The 19,147-nt window shown below is 35.5% G+C and overlaps 1 non-coding gene across 1 annotated transcript; it reads right to left on the minus strand.

Moving 5' to 3' along the window:
* Positions 1 to 18,083: 18,083 nt before the first annotated feature.
* On the minus strand, positions 18,084 to 18,188 carry LOC141663212 (small nucleolar RNA R71). The gene has a single exon (XR_012551292.1). It is a non-coding gene; the product is annotated as a small nucleolar RNA R71 (small nucleolar RNA).
* Positions 18,189 to 19,147: the final 959 nt, after the last annotated feature.

The following is a 19,147-nucleotide window of genomic DNA, read 5'->3' on the forward strand; positions in this document are numbered from 1 at the left end:
AGAAATTCTTCTTCAAGTCTTGATATATCTTGGTACTTCCCGGATGAATAGAGAATCTAGAATATGAGCTTCTCGAAAAATCTCATTCTTTAATTCAGTCACATTGGGAATCCATATTCTCAAAGAAAATCTAAACATACCTTTCCTATCCTTTTGAGTACAACCTTCTTCTCCAGTCAAATTATCTAATCATTGATTCATAACTTCCTCTTGACACTTTCTTATTCTTTCCATCAATTTTGGATGAGAAGTGATTTCATACAATTGCTCTTTATTACCTTTTGGGACTCGAATTTCAATTTCCAGCTTTTCCAACTCCCTTGCTAGTTCCTCTGAAACTTTGATCTCATTCAATCTTTCCTTCCTGCCTAAGGCATCTGCTACCACATTGGCTTTGCCCGGATGGTAGTTGATAGTACAATCGTAATCCTTGATCAGCTCCAACCATCTTCGTTGTCTCATATTTAAGTCCTTCTGGGTGAATATATACTTTAAGATTTTATGATCCCTATAGACGTCACATTTCTCTCCGTACAAATAATGCCTCCACAGCTTTAATACGAACAGTATAGCTGCTAATTCCAAGTCATGCACTGGATATTTTTGCTCACGGGGTTCTAACTTTCGTGACGCATAAGTAATAACTTTATCATGTTGCATTAACACATAGCCTAGACCTTTCAAAGAAGCATCACTGTAGATCACAAAGTTTCCTTTTTCATCTAGCAATGCTAGCATTGGGGTTGTCACTAATATTTTCTTCAACTCCTGGAAACTTTCTTCGCATTTCTCAGTCCAAACAAACTTCTCATTCTTTTGGGTCAGCTTGGTCAATGGAGTTGCAATCTTGGCAAAGTCTTTCACAAATCTTCGGTAGTATCCTGCTAGTCCAAGAAAACTTCTAACTTCTGTCGGGGTCTTCGGTTGTTCCCATCTGAATACAACTTCAATTTTTACTGGATCCACTTTAATACCATCCTTACCTACTATATGACCCAAAAATTGGACTTCGTCCAACCAAAATTCATATTTTGAAAACTTAGCGTACAACTGCTTTTCTCTTAGCCTTTGTAGAGCAATCCTTAAGTGTTCGGTATGGTCGTCTTTAGTCTTCGAGTAACTGAGGATTTCATCAATAAATACAATAACAAACTTATCCAAGTACTCCTTATACACCCTGTTCATTAAATCCATAAAAGTTGTTGGTGCATTGGTAAATCCAAATGACATTACTAAGAACTCATAATGTTCATACATGGTTCTAAATGCGGTCTTTGGTATATCTTCAGGCTTGATTTTCAGCTGGTGATAACCCGATCTTAAGTCAATCTTTGAGAAATAACATGTTCCTTTAAGCTTGTCAGACAAGTCATCAATCCTGGGTAGGGGATACTTATTCTTGATGGTTCACTTATTTAGTTCCTGATAATCAATACAAAATCTCATGCTTCCATCTTTCTTCTTCACAAATAACACTGGTGCACCCCACGGGGATACACTTGGCCTAATTACTCCCTTATCCAATACTTCCTGAAGTTGCTTAGTTAGTTCATTCATTTCCAATGGGGCCATATGATAGGGAGCCTTTAAAACTGGTTCTGCTCTAGGAATTACGTCAATAGAGAACTCAATTTCACGATCTGGTGGCAATCCTGGCAACTCATTTGGAAAACATCCGGAAATTCTCTAACTATTGGAATCTCGTCTAGATTTGGTGTTTGTTTCTCAGTGTCTACAATATGGGCTAAATAGGCTTCGCACCCTTGTCTCAACAGTTTCTTTGCTTTCAGTATCGAGAGAAATTTATTTTCCTGTTTCAGTCCTTGATAACTTATCATGTCCTCACTTTTCGTATACATCATAATCTTCTTTTTCTTGCAATCAATATTTTCCTTATGTTGGGATAACCAATCCATTCCTAGAATCACGTCAAACTCTCCTAACTCGAAGGGTATTAGGTCCATTGAAAAGGAATACCCGTGGATTTCTAGTTGACACTGAGGACAAAATGACTTACTAAAATTCTATCCTGATTAGCCACTTCTATGGTCAAGGGCTTAGCTAAGTGTTCCAACATTAAATTCATTTTATTCACACATTATTTTGATATAAAGGACTTAGACGCTCCCGAATCAAACAAAACTTTAACAGGTAAGGAATTAAGAGAAAGCGTACCTGCCACTACATCCAAATCCTGAGTATTAGATCTTTTGGTCATCTTGAAGGTTCTGGCTCTTGCTGTGCTGGTTGCCGGTCCTTGAGATGCACTACCTCTCATGTTGCCCTGAGTAGCGACCTTACAGTTTCTGGCAATGTGTCCAACCTTCCACACTTGAATCAGGTAACTCCGGGATTTCCTGAACTGCACTCTGACGCGTAATGGCCTTTCTAATCACATTTAAAAAAATTTCTTTCTGCATTGACCACTAAGCTTCTTACCACATGACTTACATTCTGCTATTGGCTTGGTTGATGGAGCTGGGGTAGAAGTGACTGAGGTGACACTTGGTCTCACCTGGGGAAAACTTTGTCTTCTGAATCTCTTATTCCTATTTCGGCCAAATTGCCTCGGGAACTTCTGACTGGATTCTTCTCGATCCGCCTTGTCAGTAACGCTGTCAAACTTCCTTTTCTTGTCGCTCTTTTCCTTGAAGGCCAATTTATGATCACTCAATCACTAGGGCGGGTTGAACTACGGAAGTATACATCTTGAGCTGCAAGGCCACCACTTCACTATGAATCTCAGGCTTTGTAACATCCGGGAAATATCGTGTAATTATTTGTATCAATATATGATTATTATGTGAATATTATATGAATTTTTGATGAATTCAGGATAGAAGAAATCTTAATTGCAACCAAATCTTGAACGTGTTCTTCAAGAGATTGTGAAGTTCTCTAACTTAAGTAAATGAATGATGGCAAATTTAATACCCATAAGCAGGCCAGAGACGAAGGTTCGATACGGGAACATAAGTGGAGATGAAGCAATGGTGACTCGACTGTGAGATCTTTTAAGAAATAATGATTTGGCAATTGAGTTTCCACCGGACTGTGGCGATAATAATGAAAACCATGCGTAGTTATTAAAAGATAAAGGGATTAGTTAATAAAATTAAGTGCGTATCGTCAATAATAGATGTTTGGTATGACAAATTGTAGGATGCGGTATAATTTTTAAAAGTAACTATACACAATTAATAACGATAATGAATAAGTTAAAATACTCGCGAAATGAAAATTTTGAGACATGAGATAAATTTTAAAGTTTATCGATAAAATTTTGTAATATTCTGAAAGAACTGGGAAGGGAGTGGTCATATTAATCCTTGTTGATTTATAACCTTAAGTATCATTTCAAAAGAAATATGTTATGCCAATTAATCATACCTATACTAATCAGAATGATATAGTCCGAACTAGGGTGGATGGATGAATTGGGTTGATGGAAGTGGATGGTTGTGATTGTAGACGATTTGGTAGATTGATGGTGTCGGCTTGAGTCCGACTGATAGTCGATGGTATAGGGGAGGTGCTGCCCAAATTTTCAGAAATTACCCTACATGTAAGGATAAAGGAGTATATTCTCACTCCCAGTTGTACTCCAAATGGTTGAGATTTCAGTTCTTGAGAAAGAATGTTATGATCGAACTGACTTTATGTAATTGGTCTTTGATTCTAGTTAGCTAGTCTTCACTTGGTTTAAGTGATCAGTTAAAAGAGTTAATTGATCAACTTTACCAACTAATGGTAGCTAAATAGAGATCGATTCTGATTAGATTAAGTCAAGCTCTAACATGATTTTCAGATCCAAAATCAAAATGGTTAGCAAGTTGAAGGAAGTGATGGCATTAGCAGAAATCGAAAGTTTAGAAAAATTGGTGTGATGTTACCACAAACTATGTGCGAGATTTTATCTAGATAAATACGCTCTTTTCGATAAACAAAAAGAACATGAAAGTAATTGGTAAATGCTAGTAAAAGGAAAATTTTCAAGAACTGAAGATTCAAGATAAAGCAAAGAGATTCTATCATCTGTAATAGCATTCCAGGGAGGACTTGAAAGTATACCCATATCGAATGGCGATCGAATAAAAGTTTTAGAAAGCTCATAAATCCAAGTATTCGATGTAAGACGGAGACTAACGAAGTACGCATGTGAACTTGGGAAGAAGAAATGTTATAAAATAATACAGGATATATGCTGTGAACATCAGATATGCCAAAACTAATAGGGGAATGAAGTAAGACACCGGCAGTTGAAGACCAAAATTTCATTCAAAGAATGCGTGTAAGCAGGGAAGGTTAAACAACAGTATTCGTGGAAAACTATTAGAAAAGAACAATACAATGAATCTCATATCGGAATTTCCCATAATTAAAGTGAAGTCCCGAAGATTCTAACGAATGATTTACCAAGGTTACCTCGGGAAATGAGGTAAGAATTTTCATCAGTTACTGTACGAGTCGAGCTGGTGTCAAAAGCACTGTATCGTATGACCCAGTAGAAATGAGATATTGAGTAAAGGAAAACTTCAGAAATGTGGAATGCAAGAATAATGAAATAAAGGGTACTTTGCGTTATACACAAAAGTGATCATGAAGAAAAGAGAAGGGAGGTATGAAGTCACACATCGGTTATCAGAAATTGCAAGTCTGAAGATTAAATGAACGTAATGTATAAGGAATAATGGGATAGTGTGATTGTATTTATTAATAACATCCTCGCCTATTCAAGAACTAAGGAAGACCAAGTTGAACACCCGGAGCTATGCATGCGAAGAGTAAAAGATTTAGCTCGATGAATATACTTGTTAGTGATTGAAAAGAAATTGAAAAAAAAAATAATACTACAAAGTGGTGAGTTAAATGCGATTGTCGAGATTGTTTTTTTTTAGTTTTGAATAGATTCAGAACATTTCGAAACATCAGACGCCATGAGCTCAGTATATCGGGCGCAAACGGATTGAAAGTACAAGAGACCAGCTAAAGGTTCTCGAAGACGATTGAAAATGATTATAGACCAGACTAACCGAACAGAAGGAGACACGAGAAGTAAAGTAGAACAGTCAGGAAAATGGAAGGTGCATAAACACAAATTATTAAAATTAGAAAGAAAATCAGATTAGTATAAATTAAGTTAATCTATTGAGACAATGAGATAGATAAAACGATTACGAATGAGTTGGCCTTGTTATTACAAGCATGACGAGTTTATAAGATGTTCAAATGTATATAACTAAGAAGGGTAATTTAGCTCCCTATGTATAAAATGAAGGTTGATTCAGGTTACGTGAGTAACTGATAGGTTTAATATCGGTAAGAGATCGTTGAGTTGTGATTAAAGTGATGAGACCTGAAAAATTATAAGGAAAGTACTTGGAAAATATCATAGTTAACATCAGAAATCAAATATGCCATGGTCTCAGTACATCATTTACAAATGAAGAAGAAGATTACAGGATCGATTAAAGAGCCTCGAATGCGATGGGAAGCGATTACAAAATAGGTTATTTGAACAAAGAAACATATGGGAACGAGGTTAAACACTGAGTAACAGTTGGAAACACACATAAGCACGAGTTACTAGAATTAGAAAGAAAAAGAGAATTAAGACGTGTTATGCTGGTCCCTCTTAGATAGTAAAATAGACAAGATAAATAGGATTGAGTTGGCTTCACCGCTACCCGTATAGCAAAAAGAGTAAGTTAGCTCCATTATATATAAAAGATGGAGATTTGAATTGAGATATATAAGCAACAAATAGAATATGATGTTAGCGAAAGGCTATTAAGGAAAGATTGATATTATACGTTAAAGTTATGAAAAATTATAAGGTTGAGAGATTCACCTGAGAAAATGAAAGTGATATACTTGAAAAGTATCAATATTATTCCTTAGCGTGATTCTGAGGACAGAATCCTTTTAAGGGGGAAGAATGTAACATCCGGGAAATATCGTGTAATTATTTGTATCAATATATGATTATTATGTGAATATTATATGATTTTTTGATGAATTATCTGATGATTGATAATAATATTTGGATGTTTGTATATAATAAAATGTGAGTATGTTAATTTTAATATGTCCAGAATAAAATATAGATAATTAAGGTATTTTTCTGGTAATTTTTGGAGTGTTAGATGATTTATAATGAATTATGAATTATTAATTATTTTCTGAATAATTACAAAATTATTTTATAAAGCCGGGAATCGTTAGACTTCAACCGTTTTTACGTTTTTACATCCCGAAACTCTTCCGAAAACTCCTTCCTAACCTAATTTGGTAATTTCGGACATTTTCCGTGTTTTGACTTTTTCGATCCGGATTACGGTTTGACCCGTGCGCGGCCCGACGCAAGATTTTCGATTCGATAATCATTTCGGTGAACCAACGAAAACCGTATTCTCGAAAGACGAGATATTATTACATTATTTTCGTATAGAGTGTTTTATAAAAAGCCCGGCTGAGATAATTATCCAAAACTAATATCAAATCGGATCGTTATTGCAGTTACTTAGCGGCTAAGCAACTAATTTAACGATCCAAAACGAACCAGAACGAACCAATATTTCGTAAATATAAATAGCATGTTTCTTATTTCATTTTATTCGTTTATTCATTTTGCAACCCGTAAAAATACCGTAAATACAGAGAAAAACCTAGAAAATCGATACGTTCCTGAGAATCAAACACACGAACGAAGGCGTTACCGAACTCCGATTTAAGCGTATAATATATCAAAACGAAGCTCTCGAAAATTACTTTCTAAATCAATCAACCATTTTAGTGCAACAAATAAGGTAATTTTCTTATTTATTTATTTATATTCGAATTATTTGATGATTAAATTATAAAAATTTGTTCTTGATGTTGTTGATATGATTTGGTGATTCCATCGTGTAGATAATATTTTTATGGTCAATTTGATATATTATATGTCAAAAACCGAGTTCAATAACATATAGAAATTGAGGTTTGATTTTTCTGAAAATTCTTTGAAAAAGTGTTCTTAGTGTTCTTGAGAATCAAACTCGAATTTGAAGGTGATGCCGACTTCAGATTTCGATGTTCTAGTAACCAAAACGAAGTCTTCGATCTGTTCTTTCATAATCCCTTATCAGAATCATCAAACGATAGGTGAATTTTGATTTCAATATTTAGGGTTTATACTCGAAATTTGGGGGTTTTCGATTCTTGAGTTATCAGCTGAATTTAATGATATGACAGCTTCATATTGAATTGTAGAATCGATTCATGTGTTTAGTTTCACCAAATGATTAATAAATCAGTTAAATCAAAATTTTATTTAATTTTGTTGTAATCGTTTTTAATTTTAATTTTACAGATTATTTACAACATGTTTGTCAATTTTGATCCTGGTGTTTGATTGTACGCTTTACAAGCTTTAATTCCATGTATAGCTTGATTGATTTGGTTAAGAAATGGGCTGGTTTGTGATTTCGCCGGAACTCGGTTCGAGTTCGCCGACTTTGTATGAGTTTTGATCAGAAAATGGACGGAAACGTTGTGTTGTGATTGTAGTTGATAATAATTGCATGGCTGAAGGTTTCCTATTGAATTGAGATCGAAAACGGGACTGAACGGAATGGTTTTGGGGCCAATTGAACTCGCCGAAACCGGCGACGTCGCCGGGAATTCCCCAGATTCCGGTAGACAGTCGACCCGATCCGGGAAGTTCTTGGCGATCCGTTTCCAAGAATGTACGACCCGGTTTTGATCTATATTTCCCGACAGCCAAACTGAAAAATCTGTTTCTGTTAATTTCTTTTTAAAAATAATTCAAAAATCCATTATTTAAATTCTAAATTCTAAAATTCATTTTTTTAATTCCTAAAATCATTATTTTAATTCCAAAATTCATTTTTAATTCAAAAATAAATCTAATTTATTTTATTAATTAATTTTAATTAATTTTAAATTATTTTAATTAATCGGTTAATTTAATATTAATTGATTAATTAACTTAATTAATTATTAATTGATTTTAATGGATTTAATAAATAGATTTATTTATTTATTTTTGACTTAAAAATTCCGAAAAATAGTTTCGAGCTATAAATATAATTTTAAATTATCTTCAAGACTCGATAATTATTATAAAATTATTTTAAAGACATATTCGGGTATTCAAACCCTATTATTTAATTATTAAATGATTCAGAGACTGTTTTAATTTCGAAAAATGTTCAAAAATTCATAATAAATCAACCGTTCGTCCGTTTAATACGAAACGAACGCCTCTAGACTCAGAAAAATATTTCGCTTCTAATAAAAATATTGTCAAGACCTAAATTCCTTTTTATCTAAAGGACGTTTGTTTTATGGATCCTTCTAAGTCAGTTATTGATCAATAAAATACTCTTCTTGACCCAATTTCAATTCTAAACACATCGAGACCTATTTTTTGACGATTCAACTTATGTGCTACATGAATTACGTGATTATGTGTTATGTGGATAATATGATTACATGCCATATGTGTACGTATTATGTGAATAATGAGTCAGCGTGTCTTTTAAACGTTATTTGAATGAGATGTGATTCTTATCTATTATTATCGGGCGAGTAGACGATAGGGATAAGTATATAGACTAGTCAATTATATATTGTTAGTTCATTGAATAGTATTATTTGTGATAGATGCACATAGTGCGAGACGTTCAAAGCCAGATAGAGATTGTAGAAGTAAAGCCTGATTGCGTGTAGTACTAAAATGAGTGGATTTAGAATAAAGATAAACCTAAGAGGGTAAATGATAAGAAAGGTCAAATAGCCCGTCAAAGGTAATACAGATGCGACAGGACTGAGTGTTATGACAGCTAGTTAAAGATCAGAAGATTATCAATTGAGGGAAGTATTCCTAACCTTTCTCTTTAATCACTGCAAATATTTATTCGCTCCTATTCTAAGTTCAGAATAGTTAAATATTTTTTTATTTCGCTGCAATTACTCTTATTTATGCAAGTGCCTTTTTGATCTTGTTCCTATAATTCGATTGCTCTCTTGAGCAAATACCCATTCGTTCGGGTTATTTGCGAACCCTGATTTGGGCTGTTTTGAAATCAAAAAAGATTTGATATCAAAATACTCTACGGACTGGACGGTTATTATGAGGACCAATGATGAGCTGGATCCTATGGGCCGGAGATGGACCAGACCCCTTTAGGCCATAGTTGCCTGGGTGCCCCATATGTTGGTTGGGTCTATGCAGTTGGGTATAGATCCGCACTATCTCCTGACTGATCAGCAGGTTATAGTGCATATGTTGGTTTCTAGTGTCCAGTCTAATTTATTATTGATCGCCATTAACAGCATTCCTTTTCGAGTAGTTCATAATTACAAACTCACACCAAGATTTACTTCAAAAGGATGAAATATTGAAACGATTACTGTCCTTTTACGGAAATCTGATTTATGATTAAAGACCAATGAGGGTCAATGTTTTGTTCGCTCAACTATTTAATTATGTAAAAACATTTTTAAAATCATTCAACCATCGTTTCCAGGAGTTTTCTGATCCGATACCTGGAAACCATTTATGGTACTTGCTGGGCATTTTTGGCTCGCTCTTGCTTTGTGAACTCTTATTTCTTTCAGTATCAAATGAGGGCAAAGTGAATAGCTTTTATTAGACAGCAAAAGTGGTGAGATTCCAGCTGAAGAAATTTGGATATGTCGGAGTGATCAATACAAGGAAATTAATAGTGAGGTAATGAAATTGTATTTAGACAATGTAAATTTTAGAAGGTTAGATTCTTGTTTCATACTATAACCTGTAAGCGATCCTGAATATGAGGGGTTATCTGTATATTATTTTAATATACAGGTTTTTATTATTATTTAAAGTTATGTAGTGACACCCAATCCTGACCCCAGATTTGGGGGCGTCACAGGCTTCAACTCTTGTTGAAACCTCCTTGCTTTCTAAATCTCCGTACTGACATATCCAGGGGCTAATCGGGCCAATTCCGTCAACTTGGCCTCATATTCCGACACACTCTTTTCACCTTGATTTAATTCCAAAAAATCAACTTCCAACTGATTTTGTAAACAATCTGGAAAGTACTTTTCCAAGGATAACTCCGTAAATCTGGTCCATGAAACAGAACCTTCTCCTTCCAGCGTACCCACCAAAAAATTGCTTCACCCTTGAGAAAATAACTAACATAATCTGTTTCGGAATCATCACTTACTTGAATAAGGGTGAAGGTCTTCTTCATTTCTTTAAACCAAACTCTAGTGGCAACCAGGTCTACCTCGCCCTTAAACTATGGCGGTTTGACTGACTGGAAGGACTTGAAACTAACAGTTTGGTTTGGCTCTCTTGGCTGGTATTGCTGCTGAAGCTGCAGCTGTTTTTGGATTTGTTGGTGTTGTTGTTTAATGAATTGTTGCTATTGCAGAAATTGTTGTTGTTGTTGCTGGAATGGTTCTTGCTGCTGAGCCATCTTATTAGACTGTTGGCGCAGCAAATCTAGCAATTCACCCATGGATGGGCCTCCAACAGAGTCTCTACTAGAGGAATTGGATGGGATATTCTTCTTGAGCGACATACTCCTGAAACACAATAAATGTTTTTATATGAAAATTGTGCCCCGGGTAGCAACATTTTTATGCATCAGGAGAACGCTGCCACAATAAAATATTCCCTTCCTTATTTACTTGGGGTCCACCCATGATGCATAGCTAAATTTAACAAAACCAGCAACAAATACAACAATAACAGTAACAGTAATAACAACAGTGCAAAAAATAAAACCAATAACAAATTTTATATAAAAGAACTACAATACAACAGCAGTACAAAGATCCAACCAATAACTACAGTGCAACACTAATAATAAAACTGAGTACACAATAAAATTGGCTGTCATAACAACCTCCGCCTAATACATACTACAACAACATAATATACATATAAAATAACTACAGAACTCCTGAAAACCAACTCTGAGCTATATCTATCACTGCTACCTCTACAGCTGCCACCAATAGAGCCTAACTCAAATACCAACCAGTTAACCAGATCTTGGTACTCAATGGCCCTGAACTCGGAGCTAATAAAAGGGTCAATAGACCTAGCTTTCTCAACAGCCGTTTGAGTGGCCTGAATATCAGGTGAAAGAACATGGATGCCCTGGAAGGGTCCAACTGGGACTCGGTCAAGATGCGCGGATAGCTCTGGACTCTGATCTCTAATAAAGGGAACATGATATGGGATCGGGGAAGAGGCACCTGTACAGATGGAGGGACTGGAGGTCTAGAAGAAGAAGAGCTGGGTCCACAACCTGGTGGAAAATCTCTGACAGCAGATACCGATCTTCGTACCAATGGGGACGGGCACTAGATCCTGACATATCTCTCGGTACAAACGGAGGAACTGGTGGGGGAGGCAAAGGGGTCTCCTCAACTATGACATATAGAGTCAGCTCTGAATCTGAACTGTCTGAGTCTGATCTATTCTCCCGGGATGGAGAACTGGAAATGACTATGGGCCACTGCCAACAATATAAATATACAGGAAAGACACAAAGAGGTTAATACAGTTCTATCAAAACATCAATAGATTTAAGGTAACGCCTTCGGAACCCTCGACTGACTATTAGGGTTGCTCCTATAAATGAGTTGTTGACTCACACCTTAGGACACAATTTCTATACCTTTTGACTCAATCCCTAACCTAAATCAGGGACTTGAACCTGTAGCTTTATTGAGTTGCATTTATGACACTTTATAACGCTCCATAAAGCTTTGAATTGGTGTTTTGTACTCAAGTTGTTAGTATTTTTAACGTGTTTTGTAGTGTTTTTGCATTTCAGGCATTTATCAGGAATCCAGGTGAATTGGCATTGTTTTGATGCTAATATGGTGCTAGGAATGTGTCGGGAAGATTGCTCGTGAAAAGACAAGCTCAAACTAGCAAGAAAAGAAGAAGTCAAAAATTTCTCCAGAGAGACGGCGCGCCCGCGCTGTAGTTGCGCGCGGCCGTGCCCAAAGAGCAGAATGTCAGCGCGCCCGCACTGGTAAAGCGCGCGGCCACGCTAGGTTGGGAAAATTAAATCCTGTTTCTTCTGGAATTTTGATTCGTTGGATTTCTACTCTTCATGGGTTGCTATATATTCATAACTTATGTTCGTTTTTCATAACAAGACGTACCAGAGCTTAAAGAGAAGACGTAAGAAGACCGTAGAGCACAATTCAACCAAGGCGAAGAAGATCTAGTTTATACTTGTGATTCTTTGTTTTTAGTTGTAACTTTGGATGCTAGTTTTCTTATTCGTGAACCTATACTCTTGTTTTGTACTTGGTTTATTATTTATTCAGTATAAAGATTACGTTTATTATACCATGCTTTCATCAGAAACCACGTTGATGATGAGTCTGATTATGGGCTAATCATTATCGTGGGGTCTAACGGATTTATTTATGGATTTCTTTAGTTAATTCGTTTCGATGCCTTAGTGTGTGGTGATTGTATGATAACCTAGTATTGGTTGTGCTTATTCGTCTTATGAGCGTCGCGAACTTATAAGATGGTGTGTTAATCTTTAAAGAAGCGAAAGTGAATTTAAGGATTTAGAACTTGTCATGCTAGCATAGGTTCATGTATTTGTTATGCATGATTCGTAGGTAATTTTAACCATCTTACTTGCCCTATATAATCATGATAGATAACTTGTACATTAAACCGATAAGTTGTCAAATTCTATAGACATATAGGGTCTCAACATAATTGGTATCTATTCAGCTTCTATCTCTTTTGTGGATGTCTGTTAGTATGGTATTCGTACAACGAAAGTTGGCGTTTATCAGTTTTGTGTTATCTGATTAGTGTCATCACCATTACATGCTAAGTTAAGAACGAAAAGGCTATTGAATGAAGTATTTAATGAAGTTAGAATCCCATGTTTGTGTCATATAGTATTCAACTCTCTTTAATCTCTTAGTTAATTCTTTAGTATAATCTCTTAGTTGATTGTAGTTATAAACAACCTCAATTTGTTATTCGTCTTAGCATTGGATAATAAATGTAATAACCCCAAAATTTCTGAACTTTTAGTAACCCTTATGAATAGTGTTTTGCTGATTATGCTGAATAAGAAAACTTTCCATGTCACACTATGTAGGGGTTCTTCTATTGTTATTCTGATATCTTATTAGTACTTTATATGGGATATAAGTGTATGTAAAGATCGTCAGAATCCAAATTCGAACACTTGATTTTTCCTGAAAATCCACCAGATACCGAAAGAATTGAGTATAAGGGAACAGGATAAAAAGGATTTAAATTCAAGGATTATAAGAAATGATTATAAAAGGAATATAATTTATTGAGAAAGGTTAAGGGAACCCAAGTAATAAGATCCTGGGTATGATCCCTCAAACGATAAACGAAAACGAAAGTTAAGCGAACCGTATAACAGATCAGCGGTCATTAGCCAAGTAATTAGGAGCTAATCAAAGAGGTTAGTGAGGATGATGTCATCAAACCAATAAGAAGAGGATAAGAATGGGAAGATGACATAAGAATGATGACCTAAGCATGACCAAAAAGGAAGGAAGGTTGGTTGATTATAAACCACACAAAATTCACCATGGTTAAAAGGTAATAAATCAAAACAAAAGTGGATCAACCAAGCCAAATAAATCAAAAAAACAAAAAAAAAAGTTGACTCTCATTATTCAAGAGAAGCTCTCGGCTTTTCTTCTTTTTCAAAGAGGAAAATTTCAAAATCCAAGATCCAACCATTGTTAAATTGCAAGGTAATTATCCAAGGTTCCTTATGATTAGTTATGGCTATCCTAGGAGTTTAAACTCCAAATTCGTTCACAATCTCTTTCAATAAATCATTTAAGAAGAGAGTGAATAGTGTTTTCAAGAAATTTAAATTGTTTGATCTTGTGTTTTTGGTTAGATTAAGCTTTGGTAAGGACTTTCAAGGGTGATTCCAAGCTCCTTAATTACTCTTACTCACCAAGGAAGGTATAATCTCTTAACCTAGCATTGTTATTGAATATTAAGAGCTTATTATGAGTAGGATAGTTCATGAGAAGCATGGTGATTGAATATGTAGAGATTAGTTGGTTTTGTGATGTTTTTGGAGTTGTAAATCTTGGTTATTAGTTAATGAACTTAAGAATAGTTTTAGTTCATGTTTGAGAATAATATAAATTGGAAAACTTGAGGTGTTGGGGCTGTTATAGTGATGTATTGATGGAGTTTGGTTGTATGGTTGAATTATGATTGATTTGTGGTTGATTTTGAGTAGGATAAAATTTGGTAATCGCGTAAACATAGCCGTCGTAATGCCCGATTTACTTTAGACTGTTTTTGTTCTTAAAATCAGGACCCATGAACTCATTGTTAGGTTTTGACCATTGACATGATTAGATAGTTCATGTTACGAGCTTCGTTTTGATATATGGTTCACTTGAATCCGATGTACGGTTTAGGAGAAATGACTGTTTTAAGTAACAGCGTTTCGCGACCGAACCCTTACCCCTCGCCTTACTTTGAAACCTTGGTTAAGGACTTTAGATGACTAATTGGGGTATGAAACAATTATGTTAAGTGGATTAGGCAGTTGGTAGGGTACTCGCAAAAGAATCTCCTTAAAACCCTTAATGGTTAATTTATTAAAAATGGTGGATCCGAGGGTACTCGAGCGACTTAAGTGAATCGTTAAGCACAAAAGCGAACATTAGGGTCTAATTGGTTAAAGTATAGATTCATAAGAGACTTTGATTTAATTCCAACTTATATGTTGTTTATAGGTTACCAGACTCGTCCCAAGCCATTTATCACCCCCAGTCGCTCAAGCAAGTTTTCTACCCGTTATACTGTTGTTGTGATGTAAATATATGTATATGCATTATCTTGTGATAGATGCATGGTGGTTAATTAGCAAATCTTGCGATATATTGGAGCATGTGATATGGTATATATGCATGTCTATTTCGTAATCTTGATGTATATTGTTGATTCAATTGCTTATAAGTTGCATAATACCTATGCTAGAGATAAGCAGTAGTTGCGTATACCCTTAGTATAGGGGACCCAAAGGTGAACGTTTTTCTAAAACCGGGAGTCAATGTTCCCGAGTATATTATATATATTTATATATATGGATACAGTTTTCAAAACTAAGAATCGAATAAGGTTTATTCGATAACTTTATTTTATTAATGAATATTATTTTGAATATTCATTCGAGGGCTTATGACTCCGTTTATTTTATTAATGAATATTATTTTGAATATTCATTCGAGGACATATGACTCCGTTTGTTTTATTTAATGAATATTGTTATTTTTGAATATTCATTCGAGGACTTATGACTCCGCTTATTTACTAAATAATATTCTTTATTTTATTAAAGAATAATGTTTCGATAATCAAACTTATTTTTGATTATTCAAATAAAGATCATACTTTCGTATAAGTATATCTTTGGTTATTGTATTCATTTCAAGTATGAGTTTTAAAATTCCTACCTCGATTATTTTTATAAGGATCATCCTTACGGGAATATTATTTAAATAATAATATTCAGATACTTTCTAACATATCGGGACTGATTTATTTTATTAAATCAGCGTTACTCTAAATATTCTTTAAAATGTTTTCGAGTCTTCAAAATGATTTTAAAAGTTAGGGCGGATCCCAAAACTCATTTTTATATTTAAGATCCTCCTTTCGAAGGGGATTTAAATACTCGCTCAAAACCTGAGGGATCCAGCTCTGTGGTGTGTTTTATATTCGCAACAAGGTTGCTATTTTGATAAAAGAGTTTTTGATTACTTACCCAACACTCGGGAAGTAAAATTCTTGGAACAAGTTAATCCATTAACAGGCATCGCCTGGGAAATATCAGTGAGTTTTCCTTTCCAACTAGATACGACTTCTTGGTGGAGCCGTATCAACAAGTTTCTACTTGGGGAAAGGGGGGACGAGCTTTACGTTTCAGAGTCATGGATTTCATCTGAACTAGGAGTGGCGTAAGTGGTCGAGTGGCGCCGGCCCATCCTAATTATATTGGCCCAAATGGCCTGGAAGTTCCGCTAAGACGGTCCATTCCTTAGGAGTCCAGTGTTCGGTTAACAAGTAAATCCGACAGGTTCTCCTCTACATGTAGAAAATGGTGGAGTTGCACTACTACGACTAATCATCGTAAGTGGTCTTCCTGGCGCGGTAAACTCCCGTAATGAGTTCATCATCCAGTTGGATATTTCTGCAACACTACCCAGAGCACTTCGATAGAAAGGATACGGCTGGGCGATTGTTGAGTGTTGGCAGGGTCGAGTTTTCAAAATGATGTTTCCATCAAATGAAGTATCTCGTAACTTCATTTCTTTTGAATGATATTTCAAAGATTGATTCTATACAAGTTATGCCTTGTAGCTCCATATATGTGATGAAATATTTATACCTTGAACGGTGGTAGTTCAAGTAGTATTCGGAAAGGATATAAGTATATTGGAGTATCTCGTAACTTCATCTTTTAAACTTATATCTAGTAAATGATTATCTTGTGCATGTCAAAGATTTTCAGAAAAATGTTGAGACAAGGTTAGATATATGAGATCACCTTGCAACGATATTTTTATACAGTTATAAACTGGAACTCTATGTATATTATACATGGCAGAGGATTTCAAAGATTTTGAAAAGTATATAAGTATATATACTGAATATTTTGCGACTTCATCGCATTAAGAGGTCAAACTTGGTTCATTTCTTCTTGACCAAGACTTTCATGAGTACTATGAGAATGCTCATATATTGTTAATTATTATGCATATTATTTCGGTGGGCTTGTTGCACACCCTTGCTTTCTTCTCTCATCACACAACATCAGATAGAAAAGACGAACAAGACCAATCTTCCAATTCGCAAGCGGTTAGGAAACGTTCCGCAGTTTTCTGGAAGCATTGATGCTGCCGTAGCTGAGGTAGGAACTACCAATAGCCTAGGCTTCAACTATTGATGAACCAGACTTATGTATATTATGAATTGTAATAATGGCAAAGAATATGTAAATTATTCAGAAACCCTTTTGAGGTGAAATGGTTTATAATTGTGGAATAAATGACTTGTGTTATTTTTTGTTTTCATCTCTGAGACTATAACTTGTGGTGTGTGTGTGTATTGTGGGGTCACAGTACGCAGTAGTTGGTTGATTGTTAAGGTTAAGTATTATTAAGGGAAATGGAACTCGTGACAACCCGGATCCTTGACCCCGGATCTGGGGGTGTTACAATAAACATACCATTGTTGCATAAATACATTGATTAAAATTAACCTAAACCAGTCCATATGGGAATGAACTAGAATTTATTTTATATTACTTACGATCGCGTATACTTGCATGAATATTAGCGCGTGTTCTAGCCTTAACAAGTTTTTGGCGCCGCTGCCGGGGAATTCAGTGTTAATTTTTTGGTTATGTGTTTATCATCATTGGTCGTTAAAGTTCAGTGACTCGGACATTGTTACTTACTTAATTCATTGTCGTGTTTCAGGTACTCTAGCGAGCATATATGCATACGCGTTCTCGGTCTCATAAGAGAACACTGGATCAAGTTGAGGAAGAAGTTTTAGTCAAGGAGAAAGTTGAAGAAGAGATCTTAGTTGAGAAAGAAGAAGAGGTTCTTATTGCAATGGGAGAACCAGAAGCAAATCCAAAGGCTTTGATGGACTACTCTCAACCAAAGATCAATGATATTCAGTCTAGCATTGTTCGCCCAGCCATCTCGGCTAATACCTTTGAGATCAAGTCAAGCACGATTCAGATGATACGAAACTCAGTTCAGTTTGGGGGTTCTCCGACAGAAGACCCCAACATGCACATTAGAGATTTCATCGAGATCTGCAACACTTTCAAGTTCAATGGAGTTTCTGAAGATGCTATTAAGTTGAGGCTTTTCCCATTCTCTCTTCGGGATAAAGCTAAGTGCTAGTTACATTATCTACCACTAGGGTCTATCACCAAATGGGAGGATCTTGCTAAAAAATTCTTAACTAAATTATTCCCTATGGTGAAGACTGCTTCAATCAGAAACTCACTTACTCAATTTGCTCAGCAATCTGGAGAATCTTTATGTGAAGCTTGGGATCGTTATAAGGAGATACTTAGGAAGTGCCCTCACCATGGGATGCCTAACTGGATGATCATTAACTGTTTCTATAATGGTTTGGGTGCTACTTCTAGACCCATGCTTGATGCAACATCAGGAGGAGCCTTGTGGGCTAAAAGCTATGATGAAGCTTATGAATTAATTGAACTGATGGCTACTAATGAATACCAGAATCCTACTCAAAGACTATCTCAGGGCAAGATAGCATGAATTATGGAGTTAGATACAACTACTGCTATAGTTGCTTAGCTTAAGGCTTTGACGATGAAGGTAGATTTTTTGGCTAATTATGGAGTTAATCAGATCACTAGTGTATGTGAGCTTTGTGCTGGTGCCCATGAGACAGAGCAGTGTGCTATTTCCAGTGAATCAGCTCAGTTCGTGAGCAACTTTCAGAGGTCGCAGCAACCTGTGCTAGCCACCTATCATCCTAACAACCACAATCATCCTAACTTTAGCTGGAGCAATACTCAGAATGCAGTTCAGCAACCTTATCAGCAGTATCCAGTAAAGTAGTACAACCTTTCTGGTTTTTAGCAACCACAATATGCACCAAGACAACAACTCCAGTTGCAATAATCTAATGAAAAATCTGAATTGGAGGTGTTGAGGCTAATGTGCAAGAGCCAAGCGGTTTCTATCAAGACCTTGGAAAATCAAATTGGACAAATTCCAAATGCCTTGCTAAATCGTCAACCTGGTACACTGTAATAACCCCAAAATTTTTGAACTTTTAGTAACCCTTATGAATAGTGTTTTGCTGATTATGCTGAATAAGAAAACTTTCCATGCCACACTATGTAGGGGTTCTTCTATTGTTATTCTGAGATCTTATTAGTACTTTATATGGGATATAAGTGTATGTAAAGATCGTCAGAATCCAAATCCGAACACTTTGATTTTTCCCGAAAATCCACCAGATACCGAAAGAATTGAGTATAAGGTAACATGATTAAAAGGATTTAAATTCAAGGATTAT

Source organism: Apium graveolens, chromosome 5 (assembly GCF_009905375.1).
Source record: "Apium graveolens cultivar Ventura chromosome 5, ASM990537v1, whole genome shotgun sequence".
In the NCBI taxonomy this organism is placed as follows: Eukaryota; Viridiplantae; Streptophyta; class Magnoliopsida; order Apiales; family Apiaceae; genus Apium; species Apium graveolens.